General features: G+C 41.8%; 1 long non-coding RNA gene across 1 annotated transcript; it reads right to left on the bottom strand.

The window, feature by feature from the left end:
• Positions 1-1,853: 1,853 nt before the first annotated feature.
• Positions 1,854-24,109, bottom strand: LOC120237141. The gene is made up of 3 exons (XR_005529868.1): positions 23,971-24,109; positions 21,497-21,615; positions 1,854-2,544 (listed from the first exon to the last, which is right to left on the bottom strand). It is a non-coding gene; the product is annotated as an uncharacterized LOC120237141 (long non-coding RNA).
• Positions 24,110-25,640: the final 1,531 nt, after the last annotated feature.

Raw genomic sequence — 25,640 nt, forward strand, 5'->3', positions numbered from 1 at the left:
AGTATCTTATCACAAAGAGCTTTCCATTGTAAAAATTCCTTTTTCTGATCTCATGTTGTCATTGGACCTTTAAATAAAGACACCAAACCCGACAGGACAGAGATGCCTGCCTGGTGATTGGAAAGAATCTTGGGGCTCTCTCATTCTCTCTCTCGCTGACACTGTCCATCCTTCAGGGACCCCTGGACCTGGCCGGAGTCAGCCTCCGGCAGTATCCCTTTTACTGTAGCACCCAGTGTCCCCTTGGTATGCCTTTCTTCCCCTGCCCCTGTCACTCTTATGTAACAAAAACACCCTGCTGTCCCCTTAAATCACCGCACATACTCCAATATGTCAAGTCTTAAGAACCTGACCAAAAAATAAATTATTTCAGTCTGAGCCAGGTGCAGACTAGACCTCCAAAAAGGGGCATAGGGCAAGATTGGCTACTTCTATTTCCTGATGTATTTGCTTCCTAGAGCTGCCATAAATGAAGGGCCACAGACTGAGTGGCTTAAACAGAAGAAATGTATAATTGCACAGCCTCGAGGCTAGAATTCTGCCTGAGATCTAGGGGTCGGCAGGCTGGTTCCTTCTGAGGACTGTGACAGAGATCTGTTCCAGGTCTCTCCCCTAGCTTCTGGGGAGTTGCTGGCTGTCTTTGGTGTTGTGTGGCTGGTAGATGCATCACTCCATCTTTTCTTCATCTTCACGAGATGAAGAAGATGTCTGTGTGTCTGTCTCTGTGTTCAAATTCTCTCTTTTTATAAGGATCTTACCCTAATGACTGCATTTTAACTTGATTGCTTCTATAAATACCTTATTTCCAAATATGGTTATATTATGAGGCATTGAAGATTAGAGTGTTAACATATCATTTTACCGGGAAGACACAATTCAATCTGTAACACCTGCCTAAGTGGCTATCACTATTCTTCCATCAGTAGGATGAACATGTAATTTATCATCCAAGATGAGACACTTTTAAAAATGAAAGAGGGTGCTGTTGATAATTATACCAGGACTTCAGATGTAAATCAGAACTGTCCTGGTCAAACTGAGCCACATGGCTTCCCAACCCATGAAGTATCAGATCTAATGGAGGTGGAGAGAGGGGTATGTGAGCCAGAAAGTATTGACTCAACCATCATTGCTATGATAGATGCTGGCACTTTCTGGGTGTGGCTGGTGTTCCACGCCGACTTACTCTCAGGGAACACTGACAGTATCTCACCAATTCACTGGTTTGGGGCCAACGCATCTCTACTGCAGCAGATGGCTTGAGGATTCCTTCCTTTAGAATCGGAGTAGCCAAGAGTCTACAATTTGCTGAGGTCTCCTCATACCATGAGGAAGCATCCATGGATGAAACTTAGATAACAGAGACAGGAGTCCACTGCCTCCCCCAGCTTCTCCAAGGGGTTCATTTAAAACCCCTTTCCCTAGCTTTAAGATGAGGAGTAGGTACCCCCCACAAACTCCCTCACAGGGGGTGAGGGTGGAGGAAGAGCCACACTCAGAACCTTTTTCTCTGAACACTGTCTTTTCCTTTAATTTCCCTCTTTGGGCCCTTTTACTTACCCTCTTTGGGGTGAAAGGCTCAGCATCTTAAAGCCATCCCTTTTACAAGTCCTGTGAGGTGGTCTCACGCATCACGCTGACTTGTGACATCTAAATTTTTGGCACTTCAGGGGCGCCTAGGTGGCTCAGTGGGTTAAGGGTCTGACTTTGGCTCAGGTCATGATCTCACAGTCAGCGTATTCCCGCCCCGTGTCCGGCTCTATACTGACAGTGAGGAACTTGAGCCTGCTTCAGATTCTGTGTCTCCCTCTCTCTCTCTCCACCCCTTCCCCCCCCCCGCAAAAATAAAAATAAACGTTAAAAGATGTTTATTTAAATGTTAGCACTTCAGCCAGAAGCAGAACAAAATGGTTTGCTCGAAACCACCTTTTACCCCTGACTTGCGCAGGGATTGTCTCATCAGCCCGGCACCCCCAGCGTCTAGCTCCAGGTCTGACATCTGGTATGGAGGTCTGTAAGCGGTTCCCAACGAATGAAGTAACCGCCAGTTTACATTCATCTCAGCACTGTGATCTCTCTCCCCTTGACAGTGTTTCAGTTTGGTTTTATTAAACCCCGAAATCAACCTTTGATAATGAAATAAAGAGACGAGGGTAGAAAAATGAGATATACGTGAACTTCTGCCTAGCCTCGGAAGGGAGGCCTCTCATTTCCGCAGGTTGGCCGGCGCCGGCGGCGAGCGGGCGGAAGGGATGCGCCCCCCGCCGCGAGGCTTCCCACGGCCCCCGAGCCGGCGCCGCAGCCTTTAGCTCCAGCTGGCGGCGGCAGCGCGCACTGCAGGGGCTCCTCCTGGCCGCGAGGAGCAGAAGCGGCGCTCTGACGCGCAGCGGGAGCGTCTGGGAGGCTGGGAAAGGTTTTCATCCGCTGCCAAGCCAAGTTCAAAGGCGGCCTGCGAGCTTTCAGCATAGGCACGTCCGTCCAAAATACCCTAGGCGTTGACCAGGCCTAGGCAGGTGGTCTGCTCTGCGCGTGTTCCGGGGAGAACTGAATCAGGGCATCCAAAGAAAACTTTGTTAATAACACCGGGTTCTACACACTGCTCTGGGGCCAAAAATATGCTATGGAACAGAAGCACTGAAGTAGATTTAATATCTATTTTTTAAATGTTTTTTTTTAAAATTTATTTCTAGGAGAGAGAGAGAGAGAGACAGCGTGAGCAGGGGAGGGTCAGAGAGAGAGGGAGTCACAGACTGAAACAGGCTCCAGGCTCTGAGCTGGCAGTCAGCACAGAGCCCGACGCGGGGCCCGAACCCGCGAACCGCGAGATCATGACCTAAGCGAAAGTCGGACGCCTAACCGACTAAGCCACCCAGGCGCCCCTTAATATCTGTTTTTTTAAAAGTTCATTATTATTTTACTTGTTGCTTGTAGGGAGAGATAAAGGCAGTAGGGAAAATAAATTTTGGCGTGAGAGGTATTTTTAATAAAATAATTTACATAATATATATCCGAAGTAATGTCTGATTGCTGTAAAATACTTCCAACAACTCAGATGTGGGAAATATAATCACCATCCCTTTCCTCATCACCCCCCCTACCCCCACCCAGCTTCACTTCCTAGAGGTAATTGCTCTTGACAGTTTGGTTAGTTTTCTTTAGTAATAGTAGTAGTAGTATCAATAATAATAATCATAATAGCAAAAAATGGACCAAGAACTCATTTCTGTTGTCAGGCCCCGTGCTAAACGCTTCACCGAGACTGACTGAATCCTCATATCCTTTCTACGTCATGAATACTTTCGGTACTCTTGCTTACAGATGTAAAAACCAAGGCTTAGAGAAGGGAGGTAACTTACCTGAGATCACTCAGCTTTCTGCATATTTTCCACATGTGTTTACAAATACCTATTATGTGGATACATATATATGGGCTAATGTATATTTTCTATTATATAACATGCTTTCATGGAACTTGACTTTTTTGCACTGAACCTATTATGCACTTTTATACCGGGATTTATGACTCTGCCTCCTTCCACTGAGCAAGACAATCAATCTCTCTAAATCTCAGTTTCCCTGTTATTATCAGCACAAATGTTAACTCGTGTATGTGAAATACGTGGCTGGCCCATAATAGGTCCTCAAGAAATTACAACTATTAATATAATGATTAGCATTACTAGTTAATGTTCAGGTGGACCACCATTAAAGGAGGCATTTTTTGTTTGTTTAATTCAATGTGATCATCCTGATGCAACTAAAATCCAGCAAATTTAAATGACCTGACAGTTCATTCTGGGTATTTTGCCTGAAGGGTTTGGTTGCTGTGGGTTCAGGAAGAAAAGGGGATAAAAATACACAGCTGGGAATGAATGTTTAAGGGACTGTTGAATGAAGCTCAGAGAAGCAAACGAAAAATGCAAAACAAGCAAAATCTCAGGAAAAAAACTCTGACAACAGGAGATCAAGGCTGAAGGCTCTCCCCTCTCCCAAATCCCTCTGGTTACTTGAGATCAGCTTCTGGGTCTGGGTGAGGTCTGCTCAGAGCCCACCACCTCGTGAGCCTTTAATGGAAGCCTCTCTCACAGAGCTCAGATACCAACCTAGAATAATGTGAACACACTTTTTTTTTGTCCTATCTTTAGTGTACCCTTCTTTCATGAAATAGTAAATTGCAGTTGACTTCAAGCAGAGGTTGCAAATTAAAACCACTGATTTTTAAGTTCCAAAGGAGGTTACCATTGTTACAAGGGGTAGAGAGGGATTCTGGAAGCTACTGATTCCAGGTAGAAGATAGATTTGATATCTCCTGCTAATTTCTTCTTGCTTCTGCTGAAACGAAACAATAAATTAAGGATGCTTTGAAATTGTAGTTTCACTCAGCAAACATTTATTGAGCACTTGCTATGTTTCAGACATTATTATGGGCAATGAGATATCAGGGAATAAAACAGAAAAAATGAAGACTCTCTTGGAGTGTCCTTTCTAGTGATCTGAATTTCCAGTAGGCCAGGAAAACCACAATTCCTGATCTGTTTTCAGTAACACAATATCCCATCCATGGCATACATAGTAATTTAATAAAAACAGTAATTCCTTATGCTTATTTAACCAATCTGAGTTGCCTCATGATCCTCAGGTTAGTAGTGATTTTATGTCTTCATTTTAGAAATTGAATTAGGACCAGCTCCCAGCCTTACATATCAAGATTAAAAAGGGGTCTGGGGGTGCCTGGGTGGCTCAGTGGTTGAGTGTCCCACTTTTGATTTTGACTTAGGTCATGATCCCGAAGGGTCATTGGGTGTGGAGCATGCTTAAGATTCTCTCCCTTTGCCTCCCTCCACTGCTCGCTTGAGCTCTCTCTTTCTCTCTCTCTCTCTCGCTCTCACTCTAAAAATGAATTTAGAAAGTGAGTCTGGCATCTCTCTTGTGGTATTGTCTCCACTGTGGCATGTCAGGATTCCATAAGGGACCTCAGAGTTGAAGGAGGTCTGCTGGAATGCCAATAGGAAGCTTCCTGAATTCTCAGTCCAGACTTTACCCAGTATGCTAATGTTCCAAACTACCATTTGATATTATTGTCAGAAATGAGTCACCTGCTACAGTTGTGACCTAAGATATTAAATTGTGTTACATGGGCACCAACCAATCAGAAGACAAGCTAGCTGTAATGCCACTGTAGGATTCTAGAACCCCCACCATGCTTGGCATTAGCCTTTGATCACTAGATCATGGACACAGGTGGGGAGGTGGGGGGGTGGGAGGGGAGGGAGCCAAGTGAGAGGGGTCAGGTGGAGGGAACACTTGAGGGGAAGGGGGATTAAGCAACAGCTACTAACCAACCATTACAAAAGTATTTCATTGTGTTGACTCCTCATATAGCCATACCTGTACATATAGCTAAATGGCTTGCTCATGACTTGTCTGTCAAGTGGGGCTGCTTGCCGTGGGAGTGCATTCTTGCCTGTCAATTTCACGCCATAGACAGTGAGTCCTTTGAAGAAAGGGAATCATGTCTGTTCTTTTCCTTGATGCCAACCTTGACCTAATGGGCCCTTTAGTACACTATAATATTTGAGCCCAGTTCTTACCAACATCCTCCCATGAGGTAATCCCTCCTTAAAAGGGTTGCCTCTGTGTAGACTCAGCAGGAATTTGCTGATTTCACTCTCCTTTCTAGGCAATATCATTGGCCCCACCACAAAAACCCTTGACACACAGATTGTGCATGTGCCGTACACACACACACACACACACACACACACATGCTACATGTATTACAGGGGTTCTAAAACTTCAGTGTGCATAAGGAGCACCTGAGGAAACTTCAGATGCAGATTTCCAGGGATTTCCTGCCACACCCCTAGAGTTTCTAATTAATTAGGTACTGAGTGGGACAGATTTTTGTATTTTAAACAAAATGTCCTCTCAACGGGTAGATCTTGATGCAGATTGTCAGACAGAAACAAACACCAGTTGGTCACTAGCAAGCACTTTAGCTCCATTCATAAATCACTTTGTGTTTTGCAAAGCAATGGCAGATGTGTTGCCCTTTCCAAAGCCCTAATACTGAACAGAGAAGTAAATTATAAACTCTGACTTGGGTTATGTCTCATTCTATTAGTCTGTTTCTTCAAGTCATCTGTGGCGAATATGCCCAGAGATTTATTATGAGACTGGAGGTTAGCGCAAGGATACAATGAAACTAGAAGTGCATTTCCCTATAATCTCTCTACCTCATGCTCCTTAGATTGATGTTAATGGAGACTTGAGGTGCAGGAGATAGCCTGATTCAAGTACCCATCCTTACGTTTATGCATTTAAGACATATATTTCCTACAAAAGAGGTTATAATTTGTCAGCTTGTCACCACACAAAGTAGAATGCCTCTTCTGGACAGTTTCATGCCCCACACAGCCTCAGAGGGTTGAGTTGCTTATGTTCTGACGATTTTGGCACCATTTCTGATCTGATGAGACATGGCTTGAGATGTGAGTTAATTTTTCAAGTTATATGACAACTCTTGGAAGAAAGCCTCTTACAGGAATATTTTCCTCAGCAAGAGCTAAGAACAAGGCAGTCTTTCAGAGGTTCTTGGAGGCCTCTTGACTTTTCTAGCTGTTCTCCCACTGACTGGGGGCGTGTGGTATATACATAAATGGAATGCTGTTCAGCTTTTATTTTATTTATGGTAAGTTTATTTATTTATTTAAGTAATCTCAATACCCAACATGGATCTCTAACTCACAACCCTGAGATTGAGTCGCATGCTCTTCAAACCAAGCCAGCCAGATGCCCCCTATTCCACCATTAAAGAGAAGGGAATCCTTCCCATAGGTGACAGCATTGGATGAAGCTGGAGGACATTACACTAAGTGAAATAACCAGTCACAGACACACAAGCACTACACGATCCCACTTATGTGAGGCATCTAAAACAAGTCAAATTCAGAACATCAGAGATTGGAATAGTGGTTACCAGGGGATGGGGGATGGGTAAATGGGGACTTATGTATCAATAGTCATTAAGGTTCAGGTAAGTAAGATGAATAAACTCTAGAGACCTATAGTATAACATTGTACCACAGTAATGCATTATTGACTTAAAATTTGCTAAAAGGAAAGGAGACTTTTCATACCTGAACTTTGCTCTCCATCATGTTGATTGTTTCTTTATCTCAATTCTCAGCCAGGAACTTCAAAATTCATTACTTGTGATTGACCAAAAAGTCTCTTCCTTACATTATTTCATTCCCTTCTTCTGTTCAGATTTTTTCTTCCATTTTGAAAACATGTGTGTGTGTGTGTGTGTGTGTGTGTGTGTGTGTTACTTTTTAAAGTATTCTGGTCAAAGGGCGCCTGGGTGGCTTAGTCGGTTAAGCATCCGACTTTCGCTTAGGTCATGATCTCGCGGTTCGTGGGTTCGGGCCCCGCGTTGGGCTCTGTGCTGACTGCCGGCTCAGAGACTGGAGCCTGTTTCAGTCTGTGACTCCCTCTCTCTCTGACCCTCCCCTGCTCATCCTGTCTCTCTCTCTATCTCCTAGAAATTAAAAAAAAAGAAAATAAAGTATTCTGGTCAAATGAGCACAGGACTTGGTCTTCCAAGGCCTATAGAAAAGACAAAAAAGATTTTTTTTATACCACTGAGAATATAACTATGAAGGAAAACAAAATATTTTTTTAGAGAATTTTTTAAATGTTTTTTTAAAACTTATTTCTGTGTGAGAGAGAGACAGCATGGGCAGGGGAGGGCAGAGAGAGAGGGAGATACAGAATCTGAAGCAGGCTCCAGGCTCTGAGCTAGCTGTCAGCACAGAGCCCGATGCAAGGCTCGAACCCATGAACGGTGAGATCATGACCTGAGCTGAAGTCGGATGCTTAACTGACTAAGCCACCCAGGCGCTCCTGAAGGAAAACAAAATAAGGGAGCCAAGAACAGAGCTAAACATTGGGGAAAATTCTAAAAGCTAGAAGGGAAATGGAATTTGGTGGACGGAGAAAAGACTGAAGGGAAAACATTTGAATAAAGAACAATTCTTCCCAAGGAGAAAGAAGCCTCAGAGTGGGAGTCTGTAGGGAATGGCAGTTTGGGCGCCATGACTGGAATAAAGAGCAGTGTTCTGGTTACCTATCAGTTGTTACAAACTATCAAAAACTTGAAATAATGACTATTTATTTGGCTTGCAGGTCTGCAGTTTAGTCAGAATTCAGCAGAGACAGCTTGTGTCTGCTCCTCTCAGCACTGGAGTAATTCTTTTTTTTAATGTTTATTTATTTTGAGAGAGAGAGAGAAAGAAAGAGAGACAGAGTGAGCAAGCATGAGTTGGGGAGGGGCAGAGAGAAAGGGAGACACAGAATCTGAAGCCAGCTCCAGGCTCTGAGCTGTCAGCACAGAGCCCAAAGCAGGGCTTGAACTCATCAACTATGAGATCATGACCTGGGCCGAAGTAGGCCACTCAACCAACCAAGCCACCCAGAGATCCCAGCAATGGAATAATTCGAAGGCAGGGGCTCGACCCTCAAGGTCTCCCTGGGCAGCTCTATCTGCGTGTGGTTTCTCCAGATGGTCCCTCCAGTGTGGTGGCTTCAGGACAGCTAGGCTTATTATATGGCAGCTGAGGGCTCCAAAGAGGCACGTCCTGAGAGATAGCCAGATGGAAACTGTATTGCCTTTATGACTTAGCTTCGTAAATTCACTTCTACTATAGACAGACCCTCCCTAACTGAAGGGGAGGTAACACAGTTCCCACCTCTTGATGGAACCATGTCAGCTCATGTTATAAGAAGAATATTTTTGAGGGACACCTGGGTGGCTCAGTCAGTTAAGTGTCCGACTTCAGCTCAGGTCATGATCTCAGGGACCTGGGTTCAAGCCCTGCATCAGGCTCTGTGCTCACAGCTCAGAGCCTGGAGCCTGCTTCAGATTCTGTGTCTCTTTCTCTCTCTGCCCCTCCTCTGCTTGTGCTCTGTCTCACTCTGTCTCTCAAAAATAAATAAATGTCAAAAAAATTTTTCTTTAAAAAGAAGAGTATCTTTGAAATATCCAAACTGCCATCTTTGAAAAATCCAAACTGCCACAAATTGTATTTAGTCCAGCTGGACCAGTTCATTAAGGAAAACCAAAAACAGTGAAGAGAAGGATCAAGATGAATAAATAACTGACCTGAGAAAAGAGAAAAAAATCCAAGGAACACAGAATCAATTTTTAAATAAGAACTAATTAGTATCATCAAAATTATTTGAGAATATTTTATACCTATGAAATAATTTAGGTTGATATGAAAAAGAAATAATCAGAATAAAAGAATCTGACCAAGATAGCCAAAATTAAATATTGAATGGACTGACTGAATACTAAAGCAGATGAGGTGAGGAGTAAGACATTAACCAAAACATAAGCTTTGACAACATGCAGAAAAATGAACCTAGACCATTTTCTTACACCACACACAAAAATAAACTCAAAATGGGTGAAAGACCTAAACATAGGACAGGAAGCCATAAAAATCCTAGAGGAGAAAGCAGGCAAAAACCCCTTTGACCATGGCCACAGCAATTTCTTACTCAATACATCTCCGGAGACAAGGGAAACAAAAGCAAAAATGAACTAGTGGGACTCATCGAGAAAAAACTCTTCTGCACAGCTAAGGAAACAATCAGCAAAACTAAAGGCAACCAATGGAATGGAAGAAGACATATGCAAATGACATATCAGATAAAGGGTTAGTATCCAAAATCTATACAAAACTTATCAAACTCAACACCCAAAAAACAAATAATCTGGAGAAGAAATGGGCAAAAGACATGAAAAGACACTTCTCCAAAGAAGATACCCAGATGGCCACCAGACACATGAAAAATTGCTCAATGTCACTCATCCTCAGGGAAATACAAATCAAAAGCACAATGAGATACCACTTCACACCTGTCAGAATGACTAACATTAACAACTCAGGCAACGACAGATGTTGGTGAGGATGTAGAGAGAGAGGATTTCTTTTCTTTCTTTTTTTTTTTTACAAATAGTTTATTGTCAAATTAGTTTCCACATAACACCCAGTGCTCATCCCCACAAGTGCCCTCCTCCATGCCCATCCCTCCTCCCCCCACATCCATCAGTCCTCAGTTTTTGTCAGCATTCAAGAGTCTCTCATGGTTTGCCGAGAGAGAGGATTTCTTTTGCACTGCTGGTGGGAATGCAAACTGGAGCAGCCACTCTGGAAAATAGTATGGAGCTTCCTCAAAGAATTAAAAATAGAACTACATTATGTCCTAGCAATTGTACTAGTAGGTATTTATCCAAGGGATACAGGTATGCTGTTTCGAAGGGACACATGCACTCCAATGTTTATAACAGTGCTATCGACAATAGCCAAAGTATGGAAAGAGCCCAATGCTCATTAATGGACGAATGAAGAAAATGTGGTATATATATATATATATATATATATATATATATATATATACACACACACACACACACACACACACAATGGAGTATTACTCAGCAATCAAAAAGAATGAAATCTTGCCGTTTGCAACTACTTGGATGGAACTAGAGGGCATGATGCATATGAGGACTTTAAGATACAAAACAGATGAACATAAGGGAAGGGAAGCAAAAATAATATAAAAACAGGAAGAGAGACAAACCATAAGAGACTCTTAAATATAGAGAACAGAGGGCTGCTGGAGGGGTTGTCGGAGGGGGGCTGGGCTAAATGGGTGAGGGGCTTAAGGAATCTACTCCTGAAATCATTGTTGCACCATATGCTAACTAACTTGGATGCAAATTGCTTTAAAAATACATTAATTATTAGATAAAAGAAAAAAATGATTTTAAAAGAATTTACCACTAAGAGAAAGTTAATAATAACAAAGTCATTAATGTTAGCAAGGAACTTCCTCTCCCATTTGCTCCCTCTCTTCTCCCCAAACACACACAGAGCCTCCCTGCTTCCATAGAGGAGCCTCCTCTCAGACAAGGTTCTCAACCCTGAGGGGTAAAGAAGTGCACTTGGACAAACATGGGCATTATGTTGGTTATTAAATAACCCACAACTCAAGGGTATTAACGATATTACAGTTTATAAGACAGTTTATCCAAGAACTGTCCTGCCCGACCTCAGTGGCAACCATTAAGAAACACCTCACTAGGGTGACACCTCTGCCTCTGTCCCTCTCCTTCCCAGCCCCAGGGAAGGAGTGGCTTCTCTACTTGGTGGCTTTGGGAAGAGGACAGAGCAGGGTCCCTCAGGTCCTGCTGGGATCTATTCTCCTGGGGATCTGCCAGCCTGAAGACAGGTTGAATTTGGGCCTGCTCTGCCCTGGGTGGTGGGGTGCCTGGCCAGGCTCTGGCATGAGAAGTGCTGGAGCCCATTCATATCAGAGTCTAGGTGGGAAAAGCTGTTCAATCCAGCAGAGTGTTAGCAAGCCCTTTGGAGCACAGTTCTGAAGTCACAGTCTGCAGTCACTTTTATCAGTAATAAAATTGACTTTATAATCTCCATTTATTCATCTCTTGTGTCATATTCCCTTTTTTAAAAATTATTTATTTATTTATTGTTAACATTTATTTATTTTTGAGAGACAGACAGTGTGATCAGGGGAGGAGCAGAGAGAGAGAGACAGAAAGAGAGAGAGAGACAGAATTCAAACCAGGCTCCAGGCTCTGAGCGGTCAACACAGAGCCCGACACAAGGCTTGAACCCATGAACCGTGAAATCATTACCTGAGCCCTAGTTGGACGCTTAACCAACTGAGCCACCCAGCCGCCCCTCTTGTGTCTTATTTCCTAATCATTTTGAATTGGGAAGGGAATGAAAGAATGCTAGTTATTGGCTTCAAGATTAAAAAAAAAAAGTTTGAGACACTTAAAAGAAAATACTGAGGGACATAAATGTCAATATTCTTTAGATTCTCCAGTGATTTTAAATTTAGAAGTGTCCATCACTTGGAATGATTTCTGTTATTCATGTGGATTTCAGAATGCTGAAATAGTATTTTCATTTTTAAAATTACACCCAGCCTAACTCCAAAAGAGGTTTGAGGCTGCTTCTTAAAAGAATACACACAATTGAACAAGATTTGATTTCATGTTTAAAATATACGAAAAGAATGTGGGAAAAAATCAGAGTCCAATAACAAGATAAAGCTATGAAGCATTAATGTGCAGAAGCACATTCTCTCCAGTGTCATACAATTATTCAGGGTAGGCAGGAAATAAAGCACTAAACTTCCAGGTAGCTAGAGCAAAAAGGAATATACGATTCTTTTCTCTCTTTTTTTTTTTTTAAATTTAAGCTTATTTATTTATTTTGAAAGAGACAGAGAAAGCAAGAGAGAGAGAGAGAATCTCAGCCGGCTCCACACTGTCAGTGCAGAGGCCCGATGAAGGGCTCAAACCCATGCACTATGAAATCATGACCTGAGTTGAAACCAAGAGTCAGATGCTTAACCGACTGAGCCACCCAGTGCACTGTATCACAATGATTTTCGAGACTGATTTTGCCCAATGAATATAATATTAAATTTATCTTAGCTGACACAATATGTACGTATACATATATATACAGTGACTCTCTGAGAAGAGAGTCAGAAGTACTGGCACTGACTGCAAGAACTTTCTTCAGGAGTCCTCATAAAAGGGGTTCTAGCTGATATAATGGAGATATCTCCAACAAGATGTCTAAAGAAAATATAACCGTGAATTGCTTTCAGCTTCTCTTAGGGTTTCCTTCAATGCAAGACATGAGCATTATGCCAAAGCATGATTTAATAAATGGGCTCTTTCAGAGATGAAGACAAACTAAGAAAACTGCTCTCCGATGGTCTGGCTTGATGCCCAAACTCACAAGAGATAGATTATTTCACCATTTATAAATATTTTTGAATAGCAGCTATTATCTCGTGTATGCAATAAATGTTCAAATTTTATACTCCATCATCCTTGCAAGGACATAAATCATTCCAATTCTTGGACTTTGTTTTTTATTAAAAGCACTTGAAAACTTAAATGTTTTCAGTTTAGGATTACGCTGTTGGATTTTTTTTCAACAGTAACAATGTACTCTTCTGTTATCTTTTTCTTGGTTGTCTATATTCTCTGATTTTCAAAGTGTGAATTCATCACATAGGGTTTTGTACAGAAGAGTGCTCGCTGAGGTGAGATGATAAACCCTTATAACTTCCTACTTATATGTAGGGGACAAAAGAAAGGAAAGAAGGAAGAAAGGGAAGGAGGGAGGCAACGAAGAAGTGAGGGAGGGAGAGAGGATCAATCAATCAACCAGTCAAGCTCCCCCCCCACTCGCTATCCAAATGACTCTCTGGAAACATGGTATGAGAGGCCCTCTTCGGGGTTCATCTGCTCTACTGGACACCTACTATGCACCACTTGACAATTCCTTGGGCCCCCTAAGATGTAAGGGTTGAGCTCCATCGCTCTGCGGAACCAGTATCATGACTTGCCCTGTGAATCTCTTTCTTCTTGTTCCTTGGGAACCTGCCCCCCCCCCCCCCACAGTTCAGAAAAGCGTGGGTGTTTATGCCCACAAAGCCATTCTTGATCAGGGCAGGATAGGAGCCAATGGCTAAATGCTTCTCTTTTGTCCCACAACACACAGCTCTGAAATGAACTCCATAAGGCTTCCTACAAGGTTCTGGTGAGATGAAGTACCATCATGAAGTATCACTTACTTGAAGTATCACTTGTAAGTGGGAAGTATCACATCACATCCCACTTACAGCATGGTGGGAGGGGCAACTTGGTAAGAGATTCTTATACTGGTTTTCCCTCCTTTTTCGCTTCCCCATGTTGCCTCACTCCCTGGGACCACATTCCCAAATGAACCAGCTGAAGCAAGACTTTGTACCAGGCTCTCCGTCCGGGGTAACTAGTAAGACATCTGCTTCTGGAGCATTTTACCGTGTTCCCACTTACGTGGATGTATAGACTTCGTCCTTTAATCTTAATAAAATTAACTTCCACATAATGAATAAATACCTTTAAAAGATTCCTGCAGCAAAGCTACTGACTGGAGACAAACCAAGAATGCAGACATAAGACAATAAGGAAATAGCAAAGCTGAGTCTTCACTTACTGTATGAATTCCCTAGACACCCGGCAGAAGAAATCAACATTAGCCTTAATATTAAATAAAAATAAATAATTTGAAATAGGCTTATCTTTATTTCATTACTTTAAAATTCCATTTTTAGGTATATATTAGGTTTGGGGCACCTGAGTGGCTCAGTTGGTTGAGCATACGATTTTGACTCAGGTCATGAGCTCACAGTTCATGACCTCGAGCCCGTGTCAGGCTCTGTGCTGACAGCTCAGAGCCTGGAGCCTGCTTGGGATTCTTGGTCTCCCTCTCTCTCTGCCCGTCCCCCACTTATGCTATCTCTCAAAAATAAACAGTAAAAAATTTAGATATATATTAGGTTTTATAGAATACACAATATAAATAGAATAGCCCATGTGTAATTTACAAATTAGTGAATGTACATATATTGGTAGCATATACTCAAAATTTTTTGCTAATAGGGTAAAAGATCAAAAAAGTTTGGAGAGCGCTGGTCTAAATAAATGCAAATCAGTATGCCTTTCAAGTTTTTGTTTTTACAAGCCTTGTTTGAAGATGATAGGAAGTGAGACCTGTATTGTCTGCAAAAGTTGCCCTCAATAACCTGCATTAATGATCAGAGCAAATTCATTGATAGACAAGTAATTTCTCTTCTTTTTAAAATAAAGACTTAACTTTTTAGAGTAATTTTAAGTTCCCAGCACACACTAAGAGGACTGTATTGAGATTTCCCATGTACCTTCTATCCCAAACATGCATAGACTCCACATTATCAACATCCCACACCAGAGTAGTTTATTTGTTACAGCTGATGAACCACACTTGACACATGACAATCAGGCAGAGTCCATGGTTCACCCTACAGTTCACTTCGCATGGTGGACAATGTACAGTGACATGTATGCTCCATTATACCATCAGAGCACTTTCATTGTTCCCCAAATCCTCTGTGCTCTGATTTCCTCTTAGTTTTCCTATCTTGGAAAAGAGAAGATTTTTAAAAATTCAGAGTTAATAAAGTTAAACGTTTGAAGTTAGTAAATTTAAAGTTAAATACGTGTAACATCTCTCTATTCTAATATCTTTTTTAAAAAAGACAGAGAAAAATGTTTCTATTCTATTCTATTCTCTGATTTTGTTTTTGTCCAGGTTTCTGGATAATTGGGAGTTGGGAGTTATTAATCCATGGAGACTGTATTGGCCCGACCTAGATCTGAGCCTTAAAAAATTAGGCATAAAGGGAACCACATCAAGGCCTTAATGCCAAGATTGATAGAAGAGATATTTTCAGCTATTAATTTGAAAAGTTAATTATTACCTAAATTCATCAAAAGCTAAGTCTTCTTGTCTTATACATTACTTCAACATTTTCCAAATTTCATCCATTTGAGTATTATTTCCATGATTTTGGTCAACTTCCTTCCATCTATTAAGACTTCCATTCTCACTTTTTTTTTTTTTAGCTTTAGTGAATTTATTTGAAAAAGAAACTTGTACATTGCTTCCATATGTGGAAACCAAGTATCACTTGGTAAATTGAAAGTAACCATAAAAAATTTTCTTAATTACAACTAAATTTTTAAAAATTATCCATATACCTTTAGCTTTACCTTTAGCAAATGAAAGGTAAAAGCATAAACCTTTTGGAGGCAAACACAGAAGAGTAGCTTGAGAACTTAGAGGTTGGCAAAAGTTTCTCAGATCAAAGAATGCAAAATCACAAGAGAAGAATTTGTTATGTTACATTGGACTTACTTAAAATTAAAGACTTCAGCTATCAAAAAATACTCCTAACAAAATGAATAAGCAAGCTACAGATTGGAGCAAATCTCTGTAAAACATGTACCTGACCAAGGACTTGTATCTGGGATATGCACAGAATTCCTGCAATTCAGTAATAGAAGACAACTATCCAACTTAAAAAGGGCAAAAGCAGCACTTCATAGAAGGAGATATAAGAATGGACAGTAAGGGGCTCCTGGGTGGCTAAGTCAGTTAAATGTCTGACTCTTGATTTCAGCTCAGGTCATGATCTCATGGTTCGTGATATGGAGACTTGCATGGGCTCTGCGCTGACATTGTGGAGCCTGGTTAGGATTCTCTCTCTCCGTCTCTCTCTGCCCCTTCTCTGCTCACATGCATGCTCTCTCTCTCAAAATGTATAAATAAACTAAAAAAAAAAAAAAAGAATGAACAGTAAGTACATGGAAACAGTGAGTGGTTTATTCATTCTACAAACATTCACTGAATATTGATATGTGCTGGTGAGTGAGACAAGAACTGTGGTTCTGAGGACCTCGCTGTTGGCTGGGGAGGCAATTGAATTCCCAAAATATAATGTTATGAGGGTGGTTATGGAGGGAAACTACTGTATAGGTTTTCATGGACACATACAGACGCACATCTATATACACATACACATGTATATTATATATTTGATGCATATACTATATATAATGCCTGTATCCTATATGTGTGCATATATATTACTGAATATATATGTGAACACATGTGAGTATATGTTATATTTATTCACTGATTTAAATATAGATTTATACTTATGAAGATTTTAGTGTACTTCCAAGGGTAAGGGCCCTCCATGCACTCCTTAAACATTTATTCAACATTTGATCACATTAACAAAATCCAAATAACTGTATGCTAAGTCATGTAAGAATACAAAATATCGATATATTTGTATGATTCTATTTATATGACATTCAAGAACAGGCAAACATAATCTATGGTAGAGAAATAGGAATAGTCACGATTTTGACTGAAACGAAGCTCGGGGGAAATTCTTTGGGCTAGAATGTTCTAAATATCTTGATTTGGGTGATTATACATACTTCCTATTTGTGGTAGCAAGTTATACCTCAATAAAAAGTTTTCCAAGATAAATTAGATATGCTCCTGCCCTCAAGAATATTATAATCTAGCTGGAAAAGTAAGATGTGCTCAAACTAACCACAATGGAAGGCAAGATATCCTAAAAGTGGTGGATCCAAGGAAGAGTATGACTAAGAGTTAGGGGCATAGGACTTGAAGGTCTTGGATTTGAAACCAGCCACTCATTTGCCAATTTTGTGAGCTTGAGCCTGTCACTTCATTTCTGTGAACCCATTAGAGTTCCCTTCTCTATGAAGAGTGAGTCATGGTACTTCCCTGCCAGGATCACGGTGAGAATTCGACAAAATCCCTTACATAAAGCACTTAGAACAGGGCCTGGCACACAGCAAGTCCAGCAAGTTTCAGCTCACAATTTATATTCCTAAAAACTATCACAATATGCTGAGTATAAATTCTGCTAGCCACAGTAGCCTACAAGCTGCAAGTGGACCTTTCTTTATTTGTACTCACTTCCACTTAGCCTCCGCTCCGCCCTTGTTCTGCTGCCAGGCCAAAACCCTAAAATCTGGGTTCTAGGTTTTCTCACTGATTTCATCTTTAAGCCTAGTCACGTCATCTTTTCTATTTCCCAGATGAGGAGGGGGTTTAGGTTGGGTCACTGCACTGGGGGCACAGCTGGTCCTTGCTGACATCCAATGTGATCTTAATCCTGTCCTGAAGGGCTTGGCATGAAGGGCCCTCTACACTGTCCCTGACTCCCCCCCAGCCTCCAGCCATCTAGCTACTAGATGCATTATCACCACAGTGGAAGATGTGGGCATGGTTTAGCTTGGCAGGAGCTAAATGTTCTCATCACTTCATACAGATGATAGACTGTGGTGAACACATGGTAATGCATATAATTGTTGAATCATTGTGTTGTACACCTGAAACTAATATAATATTATATGTAACTTTTTTCTATTGAAAAATAAAATAGACAGAGCGCCTGGGTGGCTCAGTCAGTTAAGCGTCTGACTTCGGCTCAGGTCATGATCTCACGGTTCGTGGGTTCAAGCCCCACGTCGGTCTCTGTGCTGACAGCTAGCTCAGAGCCTGGAGCCTGTCTTCGGATTCTGTACCTCCCTCTGTCTCTGACCCTCCCCTGCTCACGCTATCTCACTCTCTTTTAGAAATAAATAATACATTAAAAATTAAAAAAAAAAGAAAACAAAAATAAAATAGACAATAGACACTTTAAATAATGGGAAACGCTAGGTCCCACAAAGCTAACCAAACTCTCACCCCCATGGGATACTTCTAAATCGCTGTTCTACCACTTTCTTTTTGCCACTAATCTCTCTCTGGTTGCCCTTCCTCCAAAACCAACTATCAAGAGACTTGAGAATTTAGAAGAAAATTAGAAACTGGATTAGAACATCATCACTCAGGTACTTCATTTTCCATCTAAGCAGAATCAAAAGAATGAGGGGGCAAGGCAGGCGTGGAGAAGTGAGGAGAAAGGATGATAGTGATCATAGTGATAAAAGACGTATTTATTATATGCTAGTGACTGTGCTAAGAGGTTTACTTTTTTAAAAAAATAATGGGAATTTTTTTTTTTACTTTTAGTATTGCCTCATATAATTTCTATATATGTTTTCCTTGAGTGGGAAACAACAGCAGATTGCAGGAGAAAATATTCTAGTTCTCTTCGCATAGTCAGCCGTGGCGCTACTCAGTCCAAAGCAGGATTTCCCCCTTGGTCAGAAGTTCTCATACATTAGCTCATTGCATCTTCCTACTACCGAATGAGTAAATACTGTAATCATCTCCATTTGAAAGATGAGAGCAGAGAGGATTTTACGTGAGAAAGAAATGCACTGTTCCTGTTTAAGCCTCCATTCTTTTGGGTATCTCACACCCAAACCTAATACTGAGACAGTCATTTGCTGTCTTGTTTTTACTACCTAGTCTTGTTCCTTTGTCTCTGTTGTTCTCGTGATACTCGCTGTATACCCAGCAGGTATACAGCACTCATGGAAAGAGCACGCTCAACTGGAATTCTTTTTAATTAATAAACTTTCTTTTTTGAAGCAGTTTTAGGCTCACAACAAAATGGAGTGGAAAGTAGAGGGGGTTCCTATATATTCCCTGCCTTCACATACCCACAGCCTATCCCATCATCAACATCCTAACACCGGAGTGGTGCCTCAGTTACAACTGATGAACCTGAACTGACACACTGTTATCACCCAAAGTCCATAGTTTACATCAGGGCTCACTCCTCGTGTTGTACGTTCTATGGGTTTGGACAAATGTATGATGACATTCCTATAATTAAAAAGAAGCCCCCATTTTCTATGGAAAAAGTATAAAGCCAGACATTGGACTTACTAATTTTCTATGGAAAATCCATAAATGCAGGGATCAGAGTTACTAATTTTAACAGCCATTTACCATTTTTATAGGGTGCTCAAGAACAGAATTTTCTACCCCATATTTCAGGGAAGCCTGTTTCCGGTGATATTAATAGGTGCCTGGAATAAAAAAGGGTTTTTAAATGTTTTATATTTAAATTATTTGTAAAAAAAATTTATATATATATATATATGTACAAGTTTGGGAAACAATGTGTATGTTCTCACAGATGTTCTACTTGCCTGCCTACCACGTGCTCAGTAGAATATTAAAGATAATAAGAAATCATGCAAGAGAGGAACGGGCCCACCTGGGCTTAGCAACAATTTTGGAGAACTCCTTGTTGAGGATGCCTCTTGCTGTACAGACCCAGTCAAGTGACTCCTGCCCGATACCAGGTTTGCTTGGTCCTTCTCAGTGAGTGGAGTACCCTTACTTTACAGAAGAGGAAGGTGGCTGCTCAAATCATGCAGCTGGCTGGCAGCCCCTGTGAGAATCATAACTCGAGTCTCCCGACAAACCTTCACAGAAATCCCTGTGATAAAACTGGCTTAGCTCTTAGAGGTTAACACCTGTTCTTATATTTCACAAGGGATGAAAAGCAGGCCAGCACACCTGGTTCCTATGCTCAGCTCAGGTCACAAGGTAACTTTGTGGATCAGGGTGAAGTGTTCAGTCTTCAGTCAGGACCAGTAGCAAATGCAGCTTTTTGAAAGGAGAATAGTTATCTTCAGAGGGTGATACAGCTTTGTGACTGGATCCTAAGACTCACTGCTGTGAATCACCTATGGGGGCCTGCAAATAAAATCTATTAAACTTCTCTCTGCAGCAGACACTTTAAGCGCCATCCCATTGTCTGCCTCATTCTGTTGTATGGTGATCTTATGTTCTAGACTCTGCATAAGACTGACAGATTTGGGGGTTACACAGTAGTAAGTGGGTTAGGCATGAGGGTTTGGGGCTTGGCAAGGGGCCACAACCAACACACTTGTTAAAGGCAAAGGGAATATGGAATGGGTAGAAGAAGAAGTTATAAATATCACCTATGACCACGTGATCAGTTGCAAAACCAGGGGTGTAATAGTTATGAGCATTCTACCTTATTTTGACATGAATATAGTTGTTAATATACCAACCAATTTTCCCCTTCTTCCATTGCTCTATCATCTAACATAAGATATATTAATAGCAGTAAACCTTCTATTTCAGTATGTAAGCTACTGGGCAGACACTCGGCATATTTTTGGGTAAGTGAGACAAATTGTACTATGTTTCTGACCACAGTATTTCCCATTGGTTAGGTTTTCAGCTATCAAAGAAGTACTGAATATGAGATGGGGACGAGATTCAAAGGAGTCTAATTCAGCTAGTACTCATATAATTTAGAAATAATATTGCCTTGAGGCGCCTGGACGGTTCACTCAGTTGAGCATCCATCTCTTGATTTCAGCTCCAGTCATGATCTCAGGGTTCATGAGGTTGAGCCCCATGTCAGGCTCTGCACTGACAGCTCGTCTCCTTGGGTTTCTTTCACTCCCTCTCTGCCCCTCCCCCACTTGCTCACATGAGCGCACACGCCTTCTCTCTCTTTCAAAATAAATAATTAATTAAAAAAAATAAACGGTATTGTCTTTGTCCAAGCGACATAATTCTGTATCCTTGGAAAACCAAGTGTACCACAAGGTTCAAGGAAATTGATATCTTTGCCCTGGAGGATAAATAATGAAAGGCCACTAGGGGGGACTCATGCTCTCAGCCGTCTTAGAACCTACAAGCAGAAAGGACTTTTCGTTGATACCAAGAGATGGGTTGTGGTGGGGGGACGCTCTGTGCAGAAACGGCTTTTAGTGCCAGGTGACTCATTTTTAAACAACCTCTACATTTGGCAGATGGTGATAATGCCAGCGCTTAACGACAGAGCTGAGTAAATCAGGACGGCATGTTTCCACACTTCTCAGATGCTTATTTCTAAACATTATGTAAAAACCACGTCTTTGAGTACCGCTCTCCAGTGAGTCACAGAGCCCAAGCGAGGCTGCTGCCTCCAGAGTCCATCTTGTCCTCCCATGGAAACGCTGTAACAGACCACACTGACTGGAGAGAAAGGTCCAGATGCTTGTTTCAGACGCTGAAAACATCAGGCCACAGAGTATACTTACCACGGATGTTTTTCCGTCTTGATCATTTCTCACATGAATACTGTCATATTAACAAGACCTTCAAGTCTTCATTATGTTTTCAGGTCTTACAGACAAATGAAATTTTGAAGCCACAGAACCTATGGGATAGAAGGAACTTACAGTCACTGAGGCTGGGACAGAGGGTGACTAACTTTTTACCAAACATTTTATGCTCCCTCTTCCATGGTGCACAATTGATGCTAAGAAGCGGCTACGCAGGAAGGCAATGCATTTCCCAACACCCTTTCATTTGTGAAAGGCCATGTGACTAGCACTGGCTAACAGAATGTGAGCAAAAGTGATGTGTTCACTTCTGGGCAAGGCAGTTAAGAAGAGGGTGTGCCATTTCTTCTCTTTCCTCTTCCTTCTGGAGGCAGAGGTCTCCGTGTCTATAAGAAGTGGCAGAGCCATGAGATGAGATAAGCTTGGTTCCCTGAAGCACCTCATGGAGGGAAGCCAACAAGAACGCTTTTATCAGATTGTTTTATGAGCAACAAAGACATTTTTATTGTATTAAACCTCTGAAATTGGGGGTTTGGTCATTCTAGTAGCTAATATTTCCCTAACACAGAGGCCAACATCCATCTCCCTGTTTAATTATCTTTACGACTCATAGGGAGATGAGAAGGAATACGCAGAAGAGTGTGTATAAGGTCAAGATGATGGACATTGGTGTCAGGTAGACTAGGTCTTGAATTCCATTTTTAAGGCTAAACTATGTGCTCTTGGAAAGCTCAATTAACTTTTCAGGACCTTAGTTTCCTAATCTGTAAAATGGGCATAATAATAGTACTTACGTCATAATGTTGTTGAAAGATATAAGGTTGCTCATTCTTTGTAAGACACTAAGTATTCAAAAAATGGAGGCTTCTACTCTTACCAACATCATCCTGCGAGTGGTGGTAATATTAAAGACATCAATTTGCAAGTTTTTGTTGTAATCAGTCACTTTCTAGAGGGCCAGAGCTTAGGGACACAAGTGGCTTCTCTTAGATACCAGAACCTTAGAAAACTGGTTGGGGTAGTAGAATTGGAAACATAGGTCCTAGCAGACTCAGGCATCAGGAACGCAGAGACAATAAGCATCAGAATCTCTGGGCACTAAAATATCTTAGCCATGCCCGTGGTCCTTTAGATGGGGGCTGCTGTGTCCAAGATATATAGGTGAGGTCATGTGGGTCATGTTGGGGGACTCTCATCACAGGGCTGTTCTCTGGCTGGGCCTCAGGAAATGGGACCCTCTCCTAAGGACTCTGAGGAAACCCCAGAGATGTTCTCAGGTAACATTGAGAAGAGGAGAAAGCTTGTGAGGAATGCAGTGAAGGACAGGGCAAGTAGTCAGAAGTCCACACTTCTGAGACCATCAACAGTTTCCTGCCTTCAATTCCTTTATCTGCTCCTTCAGCTCTTCTTTGAGCCCTGGGGCCCTCTCTCTTTGTCCTTTTATTTTATTTTTTTTTTAAATGTTTATTTCTGAGAGAGAGAGAGACAGCGTGAGCAGGGGAGGGTCAGAGAGAGGGAGACACAGAATCCGAAGCAGGCTCCAGGCTGTGAGCTAGCAGTCAGCACAGAGCCCTATGCGGGGCTCGAACCCACAAACCGTGAGATCATGACCTGAGCCAAAGTCGAACGCTTAACCGACTGAGCCACCCAGGCGCCCCTCTCTTTGTCCTTTTAGCACAGACTCTGCTGACCCCATCCCGCGTGTCACCCATGGCCTCAGGGCACTCCTCATTTAGCCTCAGGAGTCTGAAGGAAGACTCTCCCTTCCCTTGTTTGCCTAGATGCCAAGGGCTGGAAAAGCAAAAGCAGCTGTTTGGCCCAAAACTGCTACAAAGAAAGATGAGAACGGCCTGGTTCCTTTTTCCTCCGTGAGTGATAATGGGAAGAGTGACAATTCAGACTCTGTCTCTGTCTGATTCCAAGATCCCATGAGCCAAGCTATTGAAGCAGCCTTCATGAACCCGGATCCACCCACAGCTTCAGACCCACTCCCTGAAGACGAAGGAGGGAAGGAAAGAAAAAAGAGAAACATAAGCTCCAGTTTAGCACCTTAGGCAAGTGACCCTGCTGGCCCAGGCTGACTTCTCCACCTGGTTTTCTTTCACTTCTGTTTTTCTATAGCTGTTGTAATTTACAAGTCCGTATTTTATTTTGAACAGATTAACCCTGTTGGGGCTGGAGGGAGGTGGGGGAAGGGTCTCCATAATGTGAGGGACAACCAAGAAAATTTCAAAACAATGTCTTTTCCAGATTCCTGTCTTTACACCAAAATGAAGTATTGACCCTCAAAGAAGGAGGGGGGGAAAGAAGGAAGGAAGGAAGGAAGGGAGGGAGGGAGGGAGGAAAGAAGGAAGGAAGGAAGGAAGGAAGGAAGGAAGGAAGGAAGGAAGGAAGGAAGGAAGGAAGAGAAGGAGCTCTTCAGAGTAAATAATAATTTATCTTGTGCTTACCTTGTATTCTGGTTTTCAGCACCTGTAAGACTGATAACCTTGAAGAAAATGAGGCTGTGAATTAGCAGGTAAGTGACCCTTTCCCTCAAAACACACACGTGAGGCAGCCCATTCCAGCTCTGGACCACTCTCTGGAGCATTTTCCTTTACACTGAGATAAAATCTGTGTGCCTGTATTTTCCACCCCTGGTCCTCTCTCCTGTCTTGGATCCGCACAGAACAAGTCTAAACTTGCCTTCACACGTAAAAGTCCACAGTGAAGGCCTGTCCATGGAGGGTTCGTTCTCTGTGGGCAGTTGTCTCCTTTGGAGCAGTAACAGGCAACTTTATCCATGTCTTTATTTGGGAAATACTAGAGGACTCTCAGCCCCAAGTCTTCCTTCCAAATTCCAGTATTGTTACCTTATTCTTCCTCATTGTCCCCTTATGTGGATCATAAGCTAGAGGGAACAGGACTCAAGAGAGCTAGGTTTGGAGGTGAAGTCATGAAAGGTGGCTCAGTTTGTGTTGGAAGGTGACAAAAGAACCCCCCCAAATACTGGAGATGCTTATATCCAATCAGCACAAAGCACAGTCACTCTGTCATCACCAGGGCCACTCAGCTGGGACAAGAACAGGAAGCAGGGAACACCTCCCACTACCCATCATGTACTAACATTTATCTCTCAGCCCAGCTCTCCTTGTTCCCCTCACCTCTGTCTACTGTCTTCTTTTCTAGAATGCTCCTTCCAACAACTGCTGCGGATGATAACGGAAATAAGAGCAGAGATTTGAGAGAAAAGAGAATATGTTTATTTATTCAGGATTTTAAAGTCCTTAAAGTCTACTCGTTATTAATCCTCTTTGGATAGAACTTCTTCTGATTTCCTCAGCCTTCTACTCATACCTTCCCCAAATCACAAATGTTGTTTGCTGATTTGTCACCGCCCGTCATTTCCTTTCTCGTGGTAAAAACTTTCTGAGTTTCTGTGATGGATCACCCTTCTCAGTTCCCACGGTTCACTGAAGACTCACACACAACTCACCATTCCAGGGATGAACCATAGTCGTGGTGATGGGCTTCCAGGTGGAAACTTGATGGGAGGCAGCCCAGGGAGAGTGTGCATGGGCTTTTGCTGGAACTAGTTGCAAAAATATACTGAGTTTCCTAAGTTAATTCAGTGTAAACCTGGAGCTGCTGATGGTCATTGTTATCTTCTTCTGGGGAAAGCTGAGCAAGAAGAAAACACTAAGGGGAGAAAGAACGAGAGAGGAAGAAAGACAGGTTTTGGCTTATGGCTGCTTGAGTTGAGTATCTGTCTGGCATCCAAAAGAATTCTCAGAAATACTTGACCCCAGCAAGTCTTAAATTTTTGGGTCTCAAGACCCTTTGCTTGCACTTTTGAAATTTATTAATGACCTCAAAGAGCTTATGCATACGTGGATTATTTGTATTGATATTTATCAGCCTGGAAATTAAAATTGGAAAAAATTTTAAATTGTTACTTCATAAAACTAATAACAAACCTGTGACAAGTTAATAGAAATAATATATTTTATGAAAAAGAACTATTTTTCAAAGCAATATCTTTAGTGAGGAGTGTGGCACTGTTTCACATTGTTTCAATTCCCTTACCATGTCTGGCTTATTAGGAGATAGCTGAATTCTTGGGGCTCCTGGGTTGACTTTC

The sequence above is a fragment of the Hyaena hyaena genome, unplaced genomic scaffold (genome assembly GCF_003009895.1).
Source record: "Hyaena hyaena isolate Hyena2069 unplaced genomic scaffold, ASM300989v1 scaffold_172, whole genome shotgun sequence".
In the NCBI taxonomy this organism is placed as follows: domain Eukaryota; kingdom Metazoa; phylum Chordata; class Mammalia; order Carnivora; family Hyaenidae; genus Hyaena; species Hyaena hyaena.